The 12815-nt window shown below is 34.0% G+C and overlaps 1 long non-coding RNA gene across 1 annotated transcript in view; it reads right to left on the bottom strand.

Moving 5' to 3' along the window:
• The window catches only part of LOC138171046 (uncharacterized), a 36268-nt gene that overhangs the window by 2423 nt on the left and 21030 nt on the right, over positions 1 to 12815 (bottom strand). Inside the window, exons 2-3 of the long non-coding RNA XR_011170794.1 lie at positions 4204 to 4309; positions 1071 to 1228 (exon numbers count right to left, since the gene is read on the bottom strand). This is a non-coding gene — a long non-coding RNA (uncharacterized lncRNA). The remainder of the gene's footprint in view (positions 1 to 1070; positions 1229 to 4203; positions 4310 to 12815) is intronic.

Genomic DNA, 12815 nt, shown 5'->3' with positions numbered 1-12815 from the left:
TCTATCTATCTATCTATCTATCTATCTATCTATCTATCTATCTATCTATCTATCTATCTATATTTCACACCACAAAAAGAAAATATAAGCCCTTCAAGGAATTTTTAGTTATTATCTATTTATCTCTAGCACCTAGCAAAATTTCTTGCATATATGTGACTTAATAGCTATTTGTAGATTTAAATTAAATTGAACTGAATTTTTCTGGGGAGTGATAAAAAAAAACATGAAAAAATTGAATATGATAAGGGATAAGTTAAATATGTGAACATACCATTTTTCTTTTTCCAAATCTCACAGAATCTCCTAAATCTCTAGTGGGCGGAGCCATTGTTCTAAAGGCCTTTTATTTATAGACCTGAAACACTAGGAAGTTTTGTAAGATAAAAGAATTCTGAACCTCAATATTTGTGAGGTACTGTTATCTTGCCTCATTTTCTGATGTTGCAATTGCAATTTAGTTAGAATCAATTCATCAAGTAATTATTAATCACCTACCATAACATGGAGAATAAGTTAGATTTATACAAAACTTAATTGATTTTTTTTCTGATTGTAAAGTACAATGCTGACCACAATTTCAAATGAAAGATACTTCATGAAATAGTAAGAAAAGTAGTAATAAAACATTTTCCCAATAGACCTGAAACTGACCCCAATGTATTTTAATGTCAATATGTCAGACTTAATGATAGCAATGCCTTTTGTGAGCAATATGTATATGTTCTTTTCAACTTTAGTATTTTGATATGATAATATACTCATATTTAACAAATGAGGAAATTAGGATGAAAATGCTGTGACTTACCTAATGTCAAGTTACTAATGTATCTGAGGTAAAATTTGAATTCAGTTCTTTATCACCCTGTGTCAGTATCTACTTTCTGCATTATTTATGTTCTTCAAGGATATATGACGATGAAATAAATGTTGAGTGAAACACATAGAAGCAACATGTGAAGACAGGAAGCAGAGATAGGCATACACAGAGGGATCCTACATGGAGATGTACACTTGTAAGCAACAAAATAAGATATACACACCTGAGCAGCTGAGTAGAGGATACTCACAGTTTGCTTAGAATCTTATAGTGATGCAATGATATTGCTTCCACTTTGTGAGTCACACTCCTACTGGATAAGGTGATATGAGAATAGACATCCAGCTTGCTCACCATATACTTCTTAATTACTGGAGTATTTGATTTTGGAAGCAACTCTAATAAGCCCTGTAGTCCAAATGGAGATAAAGTACACAGCTGAGAGTAAAGGATGACTATAAATCATGATGTTCTACCATGCCTCTTCTGATGAATCTGCAGGTACTTTAAACATGATTGAAAGGAAGATAGATAATGTGATCAGTCTCAACTAACTGGTAAAGAAAGTTATGGGATAGAAGTATAGCACAAGGTCTTCCAGAAAATTAGAATAGAACAGAAATTATTCATCATTTAATATTTTGTTACCTGGTGGACTTTTAGGGAAGTTGGGGGACCTTTGGGATGAATAGAATTTGCTATATTCTGACATTCTCAGGGTTTGCTTATGTGGAAACACAAGCCAGAGAAATTTTGTGAGAGAACCACTATATTGTTCCATAGTTTGTTCATATGAGTAGCTGTAATGTTAATGGGATTTGAAGATCTTCAATGCCATTGATTGGCAAGTAAACCAGTACTTAACAATTAGTTTCAAGCTAGTTTTATCAAGTCTCTGTTAAAGAAAAAGAAGGTATGAACTCCTATTGCTGATGTGACAGGAAGGGGTGCAACAAAGAGGAGCTAATACTGTATAGAAGAAGAACACAAGCTGGACAGTCAGAACTTCTTGTGGAACTTCTTGAAGAACTTCTTTGAGGAAGCTGTGTGGAGGCTGGAGAAAGTGATTTTCATTTTGAGAATGGGATAAAGTGATATTGGTTTTGAGAATGGAGCTTTGGCTGACACTTTTCTTCTGGGAAATTCTTCTGGGAGCTTCTGAGAACCAGGCTGAGAAGGCACAATGAGTGAGAGAGGAGTATCCCTGCTTGAGGGAACCTGTCCTGTTGAGAAGGTTTGGGAATGTGGGTGTTCACTGAATTTACTATGTGTACCAACTTATGGGTCACTATAGTGACTTTGTCTTTCTGTTTATGGTACTCAGTTTCTGGTATTTGAATAAAGGCTTTGTTCTATCCTCCATGTGGAGAGCCTGTTACATTTTGTGACTCCCACCTAAACCAGCATATTATAACCACTGTAGGTGTTGTAAATATTGCATTATTGTTACAGGACCAAGAGCCAAATGCCATTTAAATTACACCTTTTAAAAAAATTGAAATTCTGTGATATTCGAAAAAGTACAGTATGAGTAAAGTTTTTATCTGGACTTCATAAGGAATAACTTTTTTTGAAATATGTACATATTATAAGATTCTACATTGAGAACTGAAAAGGACTTCAAAAACTATATAATCAAGTCCCTCATTTTACCTATGAATAAACTTACATAGATTAATGTCAACTAGCATCTAATTTCAGACAGGTAGAATATGCAAAAAATGTTGTTTGAACCCAAATTCTCTGACTACCAACTGAGCACTCATTTCAGGTTACTATGATGTCTCTGGTTTTTCATTTAGCAAGCAATTATGAAGATTACATGTGATACTAAAAATGTGGAAAATAGCATAACAAGCAGAGAGAAAAGAATAATTTTAAATACCTTGTACCCAACATCATTATAAGTATTTTTTTTAATATCTCACTTGCTCCTAATAACAAGCTTACAAGGTAGGTGCTATTATTATTCCCATTTCAAAATTGATAAAAATAAGGCAGTCAGAGGTCAAGTAACTTGCCAAGTGTTATAAAACTAGATATTCTCTGATACTACATGTGAACCATGGTCTTTCTGAGTCCGGAACTAGTTATCTATCCAGTAAATTCCCTCGCTGACCCGAAAACAAAGAAATATGTGAATAGAAAGGATAGGTGGATATAAGTGAGTTTGTTGAAAATTTGGAATTTGAAGAACCCACAGATTTTTTATAATACATTTGAGATATGTATCAATATGCTCAATGTTTCATTATTAACAAAAACATTTTCTATAACTGATTATATTTTCAAGTGATGAACAATTTTTGTGAATTATAAGGCACAAAAATTTATGCATGCTATAATATAGCATGTATTTGTAAGTTCTTGTTTTTCTTTGCATAAACTTTTAAGGACTATTATTATACATGATTCATATCACATAGTTTTTTTCCCCCATCTGACAGGAAGTCTATTAAAAGCAATCCTTAATATATTCACATATTTATATTGTTTGAATGTCTCCTAATAGTCCTCTATTAGTCAATAATTGGCCTTTAACTTTTTTTCAGTGAGTTCTTATGATCTGCCAGCTGGCTAGATCAATAAAATATACTCCTGCTTTTAATGCACTGTTCCCCTTAACTTTAGCATAAAAAATGCCATTTTAAGCTATAAGAAGAAAGAATAATAAACAGAAATTTAAAATTGGGACAACATGTCCTTGAGTGAAGAAGAGGAAAAAAATCTTCCTGAAAAAAATGACACTTCATTGGAGGAAAAAAAAATGATAGCTCATAACAAACTATATGGTCCCTGTTCTTGAATAAGTGCTTGCTAATGTCTTAGGTGCTTAAGCCTAACTCTGAATTCTCAGTCTCCTCTTAAAATGCCCCAGTAGTTTGTAACTTTATTATGATCCTTGTGATATTCAGGATTATTTTGTAGATATTTCTGTACATTTTTTATTTTGCCCAGGCCACAGACTCATTGATGGTAAGACTGGGTTTTATTCACCATAGTATCTCCCACAATAGTTAGAATAGCTCCTCATTTTTGTATTAAGTTGTAAAAAATGTTAACTAAATAATGATAAGTCTTGTAGCAATATTAATTAGCAAAATATGCATTTAATATTTATTAACTTACCACCTAACTTGTAAGGTTGCTGTAAGGATTAAATGAGAAAATTTTGTAAAACATTTGTGCCTTCATAAAACATTGTACCTGATACATTGTAGGTGTTATATAAATCCTAATTATTATTATTGCTAGTCAAATTGTCCTACTTTATTGTTCCTCACATATAATGCTTCAGGTTCCATTTCAGGTTCAATTCCTTTGCACACTATTGCCCTCATGCCAAGAAAACACTACTACAAGAAAACAACACTACTGCTAACCTTTGTCTCCTTGAAGCACGATCTCCTTTCAGTGACCAAGTCAAATATCATTGATTATGTGAGACTCCTCCTGATATTACCAGCTTCCAGGATATCCCTCTGAAACCTATAGGATTTAAATGTTTATAGTTAGAATTCTGTGTCATTTATCTTAATATTATTCAATCTCCTTCAGGTAAAGAATTTGTCTTTATATTTTCATTGAATCCATAGTGCCTAGCACATAGGCATTCATTGCAAACATTTAGTGTCTAACAGAGTTAGCAGAAAATAAATTCTTATTGATTGATATTTTTATTAATTAGTTGAATTAATTTTTTATAGATTTTGTTTGTTTTGAAAAAATGTGGCTTTTTTCTCTCTGTATATGTCAAGATAATTTATTTCATTACCTTTAGACTTTCTTTCAGAAATGATGACTATATTGTTACCCACTATGGAATGTAATTCCAATCACATAAGCTGACATAGCCTCATATCAGAGTTGTTCTAATGCTGACTCTGAGAGGTTCCATAAGTAATAAACTTTCAAGCTTATATTAAGTGACCTATACAGAAATGATGGATCATATGACATCCAATGGACACAAAATAAAAGTTTACAAGAGACTTAGAGAATTAACTACACTTGGTTTACTAAATGTATTTTTACATCAAAAGTCACAAAACCAGTCCTCAAATTTTAAAACTGGAATAAATAAAGACTAGAAAAGTGAATTAACTTGACTCCAGGTAATACTGTTGTTTCATAGTCTGAATTTGAACTAATGAACTTCAAATCCAAATCCAGTGCCTATTGCATTGACCAATAATTTCCCTGAGTCTCAGAAAGGAAAAGAGATTTCCTTAAGTTCATAAATTCATATAGCAGAAAGATAAAGAGATCATTTGAATCCAATTCCTCTGAATACAAATCTAATTATGTTTGTCCTGCCTCACAATGGCTGCTTCTCCCAAACAACCTTCACTTGAACCTATGCAACCTGAGATCTAAATAGAATGTTATTCCATCAGAGACCTTCCTGGTTTCAGAATTACCTCCACCAAGGAAAACAGATTGCCATTATGCTTATGACTCAGTTCATTAGATAAATACTACAGGTTGATCTGGAAATAGAGAAAACTAATGTCATGTGTAAGAGGTGGAATTCTTCCAAATTCTTAGGTCAATAATATACCACAAACCTATAGTACATGTTCCAATATTTCTTTACTAAATAGATGGTTTCTCATTGTGACATGAAGAAGTAAATCCTCACAAGAAAAAGAGGATCTATTATAATGAACTTATAAAGATCACATACATTAGACTTATTTGAAAAATATCCAAATAACACTAAATTATGTAAATCGAGGTAATATCCATAATTATAAAACTTAGTCTTTGATTGGATAATTTTTCTGACAAACTAACAGAGATGAATTGGGTATAACATAAGGGCACGTTACTTGCCTGCACAATTCAATCATTTCTACATTCAAATTCAAATTACATTTTAGCTAAAGGCCTCAACTTGCAAATTGAGTACTATAAGCAAGGAGGATTATGGTAATCATAATATCCAACTTGATCTGAAGACATATGTGATAACTGGTAATCAAACGTGACATAAAATCTTAATATAATTTGCAAAAAGGAACAATGCACAATTTTAATTCTGGGGCTAGAACAGTAACACACTATAACATACACAATTGATGGCAGCTGTACTATTTTTTTCTTATTTAGGAGAACTATCATAGACAATTTTTTTTATTTATTGAAATGATTACTTGAATACATTTATATTATGCAGTACTTTTAACCTCACAAGAGTTTTTTTTTCCCACTTTAAGTTAGAAAGTGGGATGAGTATCTTATTTAACACCAATTGTAATTTTTTAAACCTTTTCTAACTTAAAAAAAGAAATTGAATAAATTCTGTCTCATTTTAGGTTACTTATTTTATAAAGGCAAGCCCTATGACATTCTGTATTACAGCATTATGTGGTATAATATCTTGAGACTTTTAATAACATGTCAGCCCATTTGGGAGTCACTTTTCATTCTTGCTATTCCAAAATCCCACTTCAAAGTAAATTGCTGTCACAATAGGATACTTAATTCCAATTAACTAAATTGAAAAAGGCATGGATTTATAAAAGAAAAACATATTTTAAAGTAAATTGTGTCACAATACTGTATTTTAACATCTTTTTTGTTTATTTTGTCACCTGCCACATTATACATAGTGTAATAAAACATTTGCATAGATGTTTCTTGATATCATTTCTAGCAATTCTATTTTCATATATCTTACTCTTGTAAAGGTGATTTCCCCCTAAGCAATTGTACTTTGCTTGGATAAAGATATGTGAAGAAAAATTTGGCTAAAAATTGTTGAGTTTCTATGAATCTATGCTTGCTCAAATGTGCTGTATTTTTCTACTTTTTTATTTGAATAAATGCATATACTAATTTAAAGAGGATACCAAAAATAAATACACTTAGTATTCTGACCTAGTGGCAAGGGGATTATTCCTATGTATGTGACCAAAAAGGTCCATTGAGAATCAATCATGTTTGTTTTTTCTGTGAAAAAAATCTCTGTGTAAAAAATTATGTTGGAAAACAAAAAGCAAGGGGAAGAAATACAGTGAAACATTGAGGATACATTTGTGTTAGAAACTTTCAAGGTACTAATAAGGGAAGTTCTTTTGGCAGAAAGTGGTAAATTTCGAAGACAGAAACTTCTATTTGGAGGGGGAGATAAAGACTTTTAAGAATTTTGAGTTTGAGATTTCTGCTGGAATACATTATGAAATCCCCATTAGAAATGTGGGATATGGGACTGAAGTTCATGGGAGTTTAGACTTAACTCCTTTTAAACTAATGGGGTCGTAAAAAACCATAGAGAAAGACAAGAGATGGTATAGTGGAGAACCCTGACATGAATGACAAAAGAGTCAAGGAGGCAGAGTAAAAATGATGAAAGATGTGAGAAACAAAAATGAGTAGTGTAAAATAATAGCATTTAGAAGAGAGAAAATGTAGGAGAAAATGGTGGTCAATAATATCAAATGCAAGAAATTTTTTAGAGAAGCATAAGAACAATTAGATTTAAATGAATATATTTGGAATTGTAACAAGCATTGGTCATAATTTAATATATTTAGAGCTCCAAATGGAAGTTAAAAGTCATTGAAATGTAGGACAAAGCCAAGATGGCAATATGGGTGGGATCTTGTCTGAGTTTTTGCAAATAATGACTCAAAATGAATTATGGATAGCAAAACCCACAAAAAAGATGTGGTAAAATGATTTTCTAGCCCAATACAACTTAGAAAGTCAGTAGGAAACGTTAGTCCCATTAAGATGAGCAGGGAGCACAGTGAAGTGAGCAATACCAAGAGAACTTTGTACACAGTAACAGCAACATTGAATGATGTTCAGTTGTGAATTACCTTCTCTTCTCAACAATACAATAATACAAAAAAAAAAAAATTCCAAAGGACATGATGAAAAATAATATCCAGCTCCAAAGGGGTAAAAAATGCTGGAATGAATCTGAAGTCAGATAGAAGTATATCATTCCCTTTTGTTGTTATGTTGGTCTGTGATTTCTTTCAAAACATTACTAATATGAAACATGTGTTTTGTATGACTGGACATGCATAACTTATATAAAAGTGCTTACCATCTCAGGGAGGCAACAGGGAGGGAGGGAGAGAATTTAGAACTCAAAATAAAAATAAGTAAAAATTTTAAACATAGTTTTTTTTCATGCAATTAGGTAATATAAAATATTATTAAAATTCAAAAGGTCATTAGATCCAAATCTTTTGCTTTACAGTCTATAAAATGAACTCCCAAAAGGAGGAACAGCTTGCTCCAGGAATGCAGGTTGAATCAGACTTTGAAGCCATCTTTGAAAACTCTTGCCAATATTCTTTTTTTACTATTAGTCACTGCCTCAGATACCACATTGCATTGTATTATGAGAGAAGGAGATGGAAAAATTAAATATAAAAACTTCCTTCTAGAAAGTTGACTAACAAAATTATAAGAGCAATAAGATGATAATATAAGGGTTTGGTAGTTTCTAATGAATAGTGAAGATTTTGTGGTTTTCAAAATGGAGGATATGTATGAAGCCATTAGGAAAAGAAAGATTAAAGAACAATGTTTCAAACATTAGAGAAATGAAGATAATACCTCAAGTTGCATTCTGCAATAGAAACCAGAAAGATATAGAATCAAGGCCACATGGAGAAGGACTGATGAAATGAAATATTAACTGTGCTCAAGGAGATTACATTAAAATTGAGTCAGGGCATATTTTTTAATTACTTATACAGATCATTGGGACTAGGCTGGTAATTTTGTTGATATATGGAAATCTCAATTAAGGAAATTCACTCTGCTCCCTCAAATATGCACGCTTTTTTAACATAGACTCCTAGGGAGGTGACAAAAATTACATGGTCACTTTCTGTCAGAAATAGAACTTGCACCCTAAATCTTCCTTGTTGTATCTATATCTTTATTTCTATATCTATCTAAATTTATTATTTTTATTTTGTTTATTTTTAGTTTGTAACATTCATTTCCACAAGATTTTGAGTTACAAATTATCTCCCCATATTTCCTCTACCCATCACCCTGGAACAGAGATGCCACTGAATAACACTTCACCAAATCTGCTCTCTCATATATCCTTCTCCATTCCCCCTCCAACTTTCCAGTAGGGCAAGATATATACCCATACCCCAGTGTCTGTATATCTTATTTCCCAGTGCATGTAAAATTATAAATATATATATATATATATATACATATATATACACATAATTTTTTAATATTTGATTTTAAAACTTTCAATTCCAGATTCTTTCCCTTCTTCTCTCATCATCCACCCTTACTGGGAAGATAATCAATTCAATATAGGTTGTACATGTGCAGTTATGCTCAACATTTCCATAGTGGATGTCATGTGATAGACTGACTATATTTCCCTCCATCCTATACTGCCCCCTACTTTTTCTATTTTCAAATTTGACCCTGTCCTTTTCAAAAATATGCACTTCTAACTACCCTCCTCCCCAATCTGCCTTCCCTTCTATCATGACCACTCTTATCCCCTTGCACCCTACTTTCCTGTAGCGTAAGATACCCAAATGAGTGTGTATGTTATTCCCTCCTTAAGCCAAATTCAGTGAGAGTAAGTTTGACCCATTCCCTTTTGCCTCCCTGTTCTTCCCTTTCATGGTAACAGTTTTTCCTTTCCTTTTTTATATGAGATAATTTACCCTACTCTGTCTCTCAATATTTCATCTCATTATATGTCTTTCTCACCTCTTAATTTTATTTTTAAAATACCATCCCTTCCTATTCAATTGATCTTGTGCCCTCTGTCTATGTTTACCTGTACACATATCTACACACACTCACTCATGTAATCATATGCACACATAGCCTCCTATATAAATGTATATATGCATGAATACATATGTAAGTATATATGCCCTCTGGTTCTACTATCAACTGAACTTCTTTCTGTAGTATCAACAGAATAGTCACAGCACCTATAAATATGCTGCCCTACTTCTGAATTGCAAAATATAACAGACTCTTCACATGGAAGACAAACCCAAAACATTTGTTCAAAACCAGAATGCTGAATCCCAACACCAGAAAGATAAATCCATAGTAACAATGAAGAAATCTCTACGTTATAACAATGTATGTGTGTGTGGGGGGGACACCACCATTCCCAAGCCTTCCCCCTGATAGGACCATCCCACACAAGCACAGCTAACTGTCTGCTTCCTCTCTCTCCCTTAGCTCTAACTGCTATGATCAACTTCCTCTGGGTTGTGTTCCACCCTTCCTACTCTACCCTTCTTGCTCAACCTATGAAGCAAACTCCTCCCAGCACAGGCTCATGTGATTTAGGTTTCCAATATGTTGCTCAAGCAGCTCACATGGGCCTGTTATTGTATGGGAAAGCTCTTCCATTCAACAAAAATATCTTAAAAATACACCTTCAACACTGTTTAATTCAGAGTTTGCCCACCTAGGTCTCTGGCCTGACACTTGCATATTCACAACTAACCCTAACTAAATCCCATTCTTTCTGTCAGGATTGGCATAATGCCATACAACCCCAACATATACACTGTGTCCCATTATAGTGGCCTCTCTTGTTCCTCCTATCACTTAATTCTGCTCCCACCACTGGCAGTTTAGAGCTTTGCAGATCTGGTATTACATATTGTCCACCTTAGATCCAGGCTCTGCTGGAAATACGGGATTGAGAGTCCTGGCAAGTTTTGGCTTCTGTTGAATTATAAGTATGTTGCTGTCTGTCACAGCCAAAGCAAATTGTCATAGCCTAGATCTCAGGTATTCTTGGGCATTGAAAAGTTGAAGATATGGTTGTGGGAGTGGGTTTTGCTGTAAACCTATGCCATATCTTTTGAGCTGCCAGTGCAGTTTTCCCATTTATATCTAGGATATAAGAGGATGGGAGAGGGTTGTTGAATGATTTCAGTAAAGAGCTCTTCTCTCTCTTCTCTTTTTTTTTACCTTCTTTAGAATTTTTGATGTCCTAGACTATGTAGTCAACTGGAGTTGCTTTATCTTTAGCACATAACTTCTGTTTTGGGGAGGTTTAGGAGACCATAGAGATCAGAGAAAATACATAGTCCTCCTTTTTATTGCTTATGTGACCCAGAAAATTTGGTTAATTTATTTCCACAAGAGTAGTATCCCTTTATTCTTTTTACATAACCATAAGGTTTGTACTATATCCAGATGGAGAGAAACATATAGATATACATGATATGGATATAGTTCCTAATATAGAAAATAAAGTTCTGGATTTGATCTTAGATAAATAGCTTTGGTATAGACATTGCATAGATAATGATATGGATATAGAAAGATATGGAGAAGAGAATTGGAGGAGGTGGGGTGGGATAATGAGTTCTTATCTTCACTCTAGATTGGTGGGATGTGGCCTGGAGCTCAGGGTGGAGACAAGATGGTTGTGTAGAAGCAGGAAAACCCTGTGAGCCACCCCCACCTCAAATACCTATAAAATATGACTCTAAACAAACTTTAGAGTTGCAGAACCCACAGAGTGGCAGAGAGAAACAAATCTCCTGCTGAAGGCAACCAAGCAGGATGGCAGGGAGTGCCCATTTCAGCATGCAGGGAGCTAAGCCCAAGCCTATTTGAGCCCACACTTTTAGGCTCAGAGTGGCTCCAACGAGTAGTGGCAGGAGCAGACCTCAGAAGAGTGGATCACCAGCAGCTGTGGTGGTTTCCAGAATTATCAATCCAAAAATGCCAAAGGAAAAGTAAAATGTCAGTTTACACTGTGTGGGAACAGGAGGAATGTGAGTGCAGTCTGGCCTCTGTGCCCAGGGTGAGAATGCAAGAAGCGGCACAGGCACTGTGGCAGTACAGCCACTGCCATGTGGCTGCTTCAGAGCTCCTGGCCTACAGATCATAGGGGTACCAAGCAACCAGTATGAATGGTAATTAATCTTGCTTTAATGTGCTTGAATCTGGACCGCTGTCTAGAGTAGAGGTCCTGGGGTGTGTGACCAGGTGCCAGAGCCTGAGGAAGTTTCAAAGAGAGCACCAAACTAATAGCTGCAGCAGCTGAGAAAACCCAAGGAATTTTCAACAAAGCTCTCCTCTCTGGAAGCAGGGCTCTACTGTGGCAAAAAAAAACATCAAAGTCAAGTAATTGAGTGGCAACATGAGCACGCAAAGGAATCACAGCAGTCAAACCTTAGATTCGTTTTTGGAGGAAAAAAAAAAGAATCAAAGCATGGAATGGAAGGAAGACAATGAAGTCAGAATGCCTGCACCAAAATTTTCCAAGAAAAATACATGGTTACATGATACAGAGGAGCTCAAGAAGCATTTGGAAAATTAAGTAGGAGAAATGGAGGAAAAATTTGGAAGATAAATGAGAATGATAAAAGAAAATCATGAAAAGAAAATCAAAACCTGTCTGAAGAAAAAGAAAAACATAAAAATAGAGTAAATCAAATGGCAAAGGAACCCCAAAAATCCAAGGAAGAAAAGAATGTTTAAAAAGATGAATCTGCCAGATGGAAGAATATCAAAAGCTCACTGAAAAGAATCATTCCTTCAGAATTATATTGCAGCAAATGGAAGCTAGTGATTTTATGAGAAATCAAGATACTATTAAACAGATCCAAACAAATGAGAAAATAGAAGGCAATGTGAAATATCTCATTGGGAAAAACCACGTATCTGGAAAATAAATCCAGGAGAGATAATTTAAAAGTTATTGGACTACCTGAAATCCACGATCAAAAAAAGACCATAGAAATTATCCTTCAAGAAATTTTTAAGGAAAATTGCCCTGATGTTTTAGAAGCAGAAGGCAAAATAGAAGTTGAAAGAATCCATCTATTACCTCCTGAAAAAGGTACCAAAAAGAAAACTCTTAGAAATATTATAGCCAGGTTCTATAATTCCCAGATCAGGGAGAAAATATTACAAGTATCAAGGAAGAAAAAAAAAATTGAATATTGTGGAAATGCAATCATTATAACACACAATCTCGCAGCTTCTACACTGAGGGATA

The sequence above is a fragment of the Petaurus breviceps genome, unplaced genomic scaffold, assembly GCF_028583685.1.
Source record: "Petaurus breviceps papuanus isolate PSGF00001 unplaced genomic scaffold, PetGlider_PUasm1.0 41, whole genome shotgun sequence".
Lineage (NCBI taxonomy): Eukaryota > Metazoa > Chordata > Mammalia > Diprotodontia > Petauridae > Petaurus > Petaurus breviceps.
Note: the sequence above shows the minus strand (reverse complement) of the source record. Positions and strands in the feature narration are given on the sequence as shown.